The sequence below is a fragment of the Microtus ochrogaster genome, chromosome 2 (assembly GCF_000317375.1).
Source record: "Microtus ochrogaster isolate Prairie Vole_2 chromosome 2, MicOch1.0, whole genome shotgun sequence".
NCBI classification, from domain to species: domain Eukaryota; kingdom Metazoa; phylum Chordata; class Mammalia; order Rodentia; family Cricetidae; genus Microtus; species Microtus ochrogaster.
This window is the reverse complement of record NC_022010.1, coordinates 29,165,381-29,172,808: the sequence shown is the minus strand read 5'-3', so window position 1 is coordinate 29,172,808 and position 7,428 is coordinate 29,165,381. Positions and strand designations below refer to the sequence as shown.

General features: G+C 46.8%; 1 pseudogene; it reads left to right on the top strand.

The window, feature by feature from the left end:
• The first annotated feature begins 4,363 nt into the window (after positions 1-4,363).
• On the top strand, positions 4,364-4,945 carry LOC101991973 (annotated as a pseudogene).
• The last annotated feature ends 2,483 nt before the right edge of the window (positions 4,946-7,428 follow it).

Sequence of the window (7,428 nt, the reverse complement as noted above, 5' to 3'; positions counted from 1 at the left end):
ACACACACACACACACACACACACACACACTAGCCCTGCAGGGAAGGATCAAACGCTCACGGTGGCCCCAGGTCTATTTTCTCAGGCGCCCTTCCCCATCACACATTGTTAGCCGGACAATGGGCTCCTGTGTCAGTCTTATTGGCACCAGTTTTGTACGATGCAGGAAACAGCATTTCCTCTCAGCGCTGGAAAATTCACTTGGATGGTGCTTTTCCCTTTTTATTGAGAATACTCACACACCCCGGGAAACGCGAGCTCCTGGAGAGGGGAAGGAGCAGCAGAGGTAGACATCCCGAGGGCTCCAGCCCTGTCCCGGCCCCTTCCCGCTCAGCGCGCCGCTGGCCTCTGCCAGCAGAGGAAACCGGGCCTGAAACAATGAGATGGGCCGGGTGTCTTAGCGGTGACCCTCCCACTGGGGCCATCGGAGACAGCCGTGCCAAGCCCCCCTGCCCCGGGAGGCCAGGGCAGAAGCGAGCTCAGCGGGAGGGGCTCCCCACTGCCCGGAGACCCCACCTCTGGGTATGGCAGTCTGAGCCAAGCAGCCCAGCCAAAGCCTTGGAAGGAACTTCCCAGGTGGTCCCTAGATTTACTAAACCTCTGGCTAGCATTCCCTTAGTCTCAGGGCTGGGAGTGTGTTTAGCCTGGGGGAGGCCGGGGGCTGGGTGGGAGTGGGGGTACCTGTTCAATCCCCAGCATCAATAACTGGAAAGAAAGAAATGCCTCCCATCCCACTTAGGATTTTTTTTTAACCTTCGTTCCACCCTGCCCTCAATTATACAGCAGTCCCGATTTCTTAGAATAGGGCTAGACCGGAAAAGAGAAGGGGGTGGTGGTACACGGTAGGTGGTCTGTCCCTAAAAAGACACACTAAATGCGTGAACACTCTTCGCTGTCCTGGCTACCCAAGCTGCCCCTGCACTATCTCTCTTTGTCCACGCTTACAACACCAAATGCTGAACCTAAGCAGAATGTACGTGCATTTATGACATTCGTGTCTCTTTAGATGTCCTGTATGGGCACATCTTCCGTCTACAATGAGTTGCAGTGTTTAAGAAACACTTCCTGGCTGTTCTTTCTCATTGAGTTGGGGGGAGTGAAGCGGGGGGGGGGGGGATGGAGGTTATATTTGAAATTTATTATAACCCCTTTTCATTATCCTTCTGCTACAAACTGCAAACATTTGTTGGAAATGAAGCTTTCGTTTTGTTTATTACATTTATGCATTTGCAGTAGGGGTGGAGGAGGCATGCTCATACCGCAGTGTCCGAGTGGAGGTCAGAGGACAATTAACTTGTGGGAGTCACTTTTTATCTTCCTCCATGTGGGTCCCGGGGATTGAACTCAGGCCTTTATGCTTGATGGCTAGCCCCCTTACAAGCTAAGCCCTCTAAGCTGCCTAGAAATTCGGTCTTCTGAACATGCTGTTTTTCGTCTCATTTTTAGACTACTGATCTTTCTTTTTTTTTTTTAAATATTTATTTATTTATTATGTATACAATATTCTTTCTGCGTGTATGCCTGAAGGCCAGAAGAGGTCACCAGACCTCATTACAGATGGTTGTGAGCCACCGTGTGGTTGCCGGGAATTGAACTCAGGACCTTTGGTAGAGCACACAATGCTCTTAACCGCTGAGCCATCTCTCCAGCCCCTGATCTTTCTTTTTAAGATTTATTATATATATTATATATATAGTGTTCTGCCCTCGTGTGTGCCTGCACAACAGAAGAGGGCGCCAGATCTCATTCTAGGTGGTTGTGAGCCATCGTGTGGTTGCTGGGAACAGATCTGAGAACCTCTGGAAGAGCAGTCATTCAGGGCTCTTAACCCCTGAGCCACCTCTCTCCATCTTATTTCTTTATATTTCTTGCTTTCTTTGCGACAAAACTTCAGGTCTCACACTTGCCAGGCAATTGCTGTTCTTCTAACTGCATGCCTAGCGCAACCCTCCAGTTTGAGTCTCACGTGCCTAAATGACAGAGACCAAACTGGAACAGGCTGATGAGTCCTGAGGCCTTTTTTTTTTTTTTTAGCTTAGTGAGTTAGTTACTAAGCCTCAAGTTTAAACCTTCACTTCCCCCTACCCCACTACACCAAGTTAAACCCTCTTCTCCCCCAGCTGTGAGAGTTGGTGGTCTGTAAAACAATATGGAGATGTCTAATCCTCTGGAGAGCATTTAAATGATGCCCTGCGGCCCTTTGTAACATGCAAATTGTCCTCTAATCGCTTTGCGTTGTCCCTCCTACTGTGTCCATCTTCTATCAGAGCTCCACCAGGCCGGGCACAAAAACCTAGGCTGCTCTCTGCTTCTTGAATGAGCATGTGAATGAACAAATGCTTGTTTTCCAGAGTATTGATAATGTAACAAAGTGGTGTTGTAGGAGCTGGCTTGTTCCCTTTCTGCTTCCCCCCTCCCCGTTGACTCCCGAAATAAACACTGCTTGGCCAATGACTCTAGCATATTCCTAGCAAGCTCTTACATATTAAATTAACCCATTTCTATTATTTTATATATTACCACCAGTCTCATGGCCCACCAGCAAGTTTCCAGCTAGCAGCTTGCATCTTTCTCCTCTGGCGGCTCCATGGTGTCTCCAAACTCCGTTTTCTTCCTCCCAGGCTTACGTACATTTTTTAAACACACACTGTCTCGTTTAGAGATCTTTTATGTCTGAATCTGTCCTTATTGTATATCTGTAATTATTTTCTGACCAGGACTACTTCTTAAAACGCTAAGTGGGCATGGCTAGGGCCAATATGACCCTGCCTGCTTGCTCAGCTCAGTCCACACATGGTGGAGACATGTTGGCTGCCCCTGAGAGCCATGTACAAGGTTGAACTCCAATATCTGTCCCTGAGTTTTATTAACCATGCTTCAGAGAACAGAAAACTCTGATTTTGTTTGTTTGTTTGTTTTTGATTTTTCGAGACAGGGTTTTTCTGTGTAACAGCCCTAACTGGCCTGGGACTCACTTTGTTGATCAGAGATTCGCCTGTCTCTGCCTCCTGAATGCTGGGATTAAAGGGGGGGCACCACCACCACCTAGCAAACTCTGCTTTAAAAAAAAAGACAATGAACTGTTTGACACAGAAAGTCAAAACACTAGAAAACATAGTAGAACTTAAAATAATTATATATTTATTTATTCATTCATTTATTTAAGACAAAGCAGCCCAGGTTGGCTTTAAATTTGCAATGCTCCTGTATCAGTCATCTGAATGCTGGAATTCCAGATGTGTACCTGCCTTACCTGGTTACGTCTGAACTTTGAAGAACATATAGTCTTGCCTTTGTAAAGGCCATGCCTTTAAATCTAGAAGCAACCTTACCAATGGGTCCCTTGATAAGTCTCTTCCATGATGAAATTCATGTGTTGACATGTAATATGTAGTATGACACTTCCAAGAATTATCCGTATCACACACACACACACACACACACACACACACACACACACACACCCTCCACCCTCCCCAGGCTCAGCAATTATTGCTGAAGATCGAGCAAGTAAGTGTGAAGAGGCTGGGGGTGGTGACCGGATGATCGGCACAGAGCAAGGCAGAGCACAGCTGTTGTGACTGGCCACCTGAGACTTGTGCATGCTCAAGCCAGAAAAAAAAAATCCCAGCACAGAGTGGGGAGGTGGGCAGGAAGTCCCTCCCCAAGTCGAGGTGACATTGATAACTGATGGCTACTGGGAGAGGAAGAGTGGGTCTTAGTAGTGTCGCTGCCCTCCCATACACACATCCAAGACAAGAAGGGGAGGAGAGACAAGGACATAACGAAGTCAGATGTGTAGGAAAGGGGATGGGTCTAGGGAAAACTGGGAGGACGGGGGTGAATGTGATCAAAATAGGCTGCAGGGAATACTCAGAGAAGTAAGGGAAAAAAATGTTTAAAAAGAGGCAGGCCCTCGAGGACACACAGAAGTCACTGAGTTGACTAGAGCCTTGACGTTGGATTTCCCAGTCTTCAGAAGGAGAAGAGATAACTCTTTGCTATTTATAAGGGCCCCCTCCATGGCCTTTTATTTATTAGCCTGAATAGACCAGGAGAACAACCAAGGCACGAAGCGCCGAAGCCCCGTTCTGAGTTTCACACCCTGCAGCTGTCTGTCGTCCTGAAATGCCTAACGGACTTCCAAAAGGGGGCTTTCTAAACCCACTAGCCAGTCCCGCACAGGAAGACTAGAAGTCATTAGCCAGCTAGCTGTGTTGGCCCAGCGTGTTGAGAGAGCATAGATACCTCAGGCTGAAGAAGATCATGTGGGCCTTGATTGCGATCCATGAGGCTGGGGAGAGACTAGGATTGGTCTGATAAAAAGATTTTTTTTTTTTTTGCTCTCTTCCTGTTCTCCATCATGTCTCAAGATCAAGGTGAAAAGGAGAACCCCACGCGGAACTTCACATCCGCAAGCTCTGTCTCAATATCTGTGTTGGGGAGAGCGGGGACAGACTGACCCGGGCAGCCAAGGTGTTGGAGCAGCTCACAGGCCAGACACCTGTCTTTTCCAAAGCTAGGTACACCGTGAGGTCCTTCGGCATCAGGAGAAATGAAAAGATTGCTGTTCATTGTACTGTCCGTGGAGCCAAGGCAGAAGAGATTCTGGAGAAAGGCCTGAAGGTGCGGGAGTATGAGTTGCGCAAAATAACTTCTCAGATACTGGGAACTTCGGCTTTGGGATTCAAGAACACATTGACCTGGGCATCAAATATGACCCAAGCATTGGGATCTACGGCCTGGACTTCTATGTGGTGCTGGGCAGGCCAGGTTTCAGCATCGCAGACAAGAAGCGCAGAACAGGCTGCACTGGGGCCAAACACAGAATCAGCAAAGAGGAAGCCATGCGCTGGTTCCAGCAGAAGTACGATGGGATCATCCTTCCTGGCAAATAAATTTTATCCAAAAGGCCAATAAAATTTTTCTCAGAAAAATAAATAAATAAATAAATAAATAAATAATTTAAAAAAATGATTTTTTTTTTCTGATCACTCCTCACCATGACATGTAAAGGAAGACGTAATGACTAAGATTAGTCTGGCGAGATAGTATCAGGAGAGCCATCCATCTGCCTCTGGGCGCAGGCCATTGAGGTGCTCACATTATTCCCTGTCTCAGCATTTTAATTGTGATCAAGCTGAAGCAACGAGGAAGCATTATCTTGAAGGCTCTATAAGTCCCAATATAGATAAACTGTGATGCGGAGCCGAGAGGAGCAGGCATCCTGGAAGCAGCGGTGCGCATCTCCATGGACCAAACGCCCCGAGAGGGATGCTCTGTGATGGGAACTGAAGCAGGGCAAGCCTCTCTAGTCTACCCCATCAGTCACATGTTACACCAATGTCCTGTGTGATTGTAGCGTTAGAGCTATCCTGTCACATGCATTTATGACATCAAAAGATATTAGACGGGCTGAAGAGATGTATGATCCTTATTGACAAGCATGAAGGCTTAAGTCTGGGCTCCAAGCCCCCAGGTAAAAAGCCCAGAGCGCCAGCAAAAACCTACAATCCTGTGTTGGAGGGCAGATACAGGCAGATGCTCAGGGCTTGCTAGTCAGCCATCTGGTTCAGTGTGAGACTGACTGTCTCAAGAACAAGAGTGTGGAGAAGTGATGAAGGAATGCATCTCAGCATTAGCCTCTGGCCTCTGCCTGTGCCTTAACCACACCTGGATATACACATGCACGTGTGTGTGCACACTCACACCCCCACACATACACACACATGCACACATGCACAGTATTAAGGAGCTGGGCATACAGTACTTGAGAAGCTGAGGCAGGAGGATTGCTGTGACTGTAGGGTGAGACCTTGTTGCAAAAAAACTAAAGAAAAGACTAAGTGCGTTGAGGAAAAGAGTGAAGATAGTAACTGAGAGCTGGGATGCTGAAACGCACACCTTAGCAGGACACTTTAGCAGAGAGTAGCGGGGTATCAAGCCAGATTATCTGTCTCTGGCTACTCTACAACACCCCCACAGCCTGGACATAGTGTGGATCACGCGAAGCCAGCACCACAAAAGGTCATTAGCATGAACATCCCAAATCTCTGCAAACACCCCCCCCCCACACACACACGCATTCATCAGGCTCTCTATAGACTAGACACAATTTAGTATTTTAATCTTGATCTGTTTTATTTGTTTGTTTGTTTGGTTGGTTGGTTGGTTGATCGGTTGGTTTTTCAAGACAGGGTTTTTCTGGCTGTCCTGGAACTTGCTCTGTAGACCAGGCTGTCCTCAAACTCTGAAATCCACCTGCCTCTGCCTCCCAAGTGCTAGGATGAAAGGAATATGCCCCCACCGCCTGGCTTCTTCATCTGTTTTAAATGGTAACATCTTAGAAAATGATTGCTGGGAAATGGCAGACAAGTTCAGAAAGCCAAATAGATGTGATCAAGAAGTTAATGTGGCTTTAGATGAGGGCGCGCGCATGCGCGCGCGCACAAACACACACACACACAAAGGTTTCCTGATGAGGCCAATTATTCATTGAGCAAACAGGAGTGCCAATGGTGAATCATTTGTCACCCAAGATCTTTAAAAAATCCAATAGCAGACCTTTACTCATAAAGTCAAAGGTTCATAAACTCTATGTCTATAAAATATGTCACCCAGGAACTGAGGGAAAGTATGCAGAAAGTGCTAACCTCTTAACATGATCGTGAAATATTTCTTAAACCCAAATGCCAAATTTTCACCTCCAGCTGCAATCATTGAATGTGACATGACAAGAAAAATCGTAACATGAAATCATTGTTTACCTGTCCAGGGGCAGGACAACAGACGGTCACGTCGTGGTCTTCACTGACAGGTCTGCAAATCCACCACAGTTCAGAAGAGCCCTGTTGAGTAACCATGGGCCAGGGGTCAACTACAGTTGAGTGGCCATGGGTCAGGGTCACTTAGAGTTGAGTGCTCTTGAGTCAGAGTCAATTATAGTTGAGTGACCATGGGTCAATGGGTCAGGGTCAATTACAGTTGAATGGCCGTGGGTCAGGGTCACTTATAGTTGAGTGGTCATGGGTTAAAGGTCAACCACATGAGAAGTATAAGACTCTCCTACCTTCCTATTCTTTTCTTTTTTAAAAAAACAAAAATGTGTGTATGTGTGTACATATACATATATATATATATATTGATACATGAATAGACATGTGTGTGTTTATTTTTATGTGTATGAGTGTATGTGTGCATCATGTACATGTAGTACCCAAAGAATCCAGAAGAAGACATCAGATCCCCTGGACCTGGAGTTACAGATGGTTGTGAGCTGCGACGAAGGTGCTGGGAACCAAACCCAGATCCTCTCTGCAAGAGCAGCCAGTGCTTTAACAGCTGAACCATTTCTCTGGGCTCTCCTATTCTTCTCTTCTCTTCTCTTCTCTCCTCTCCTCTCCTCTCCTCTCCTCTCCTCTCCTCTCC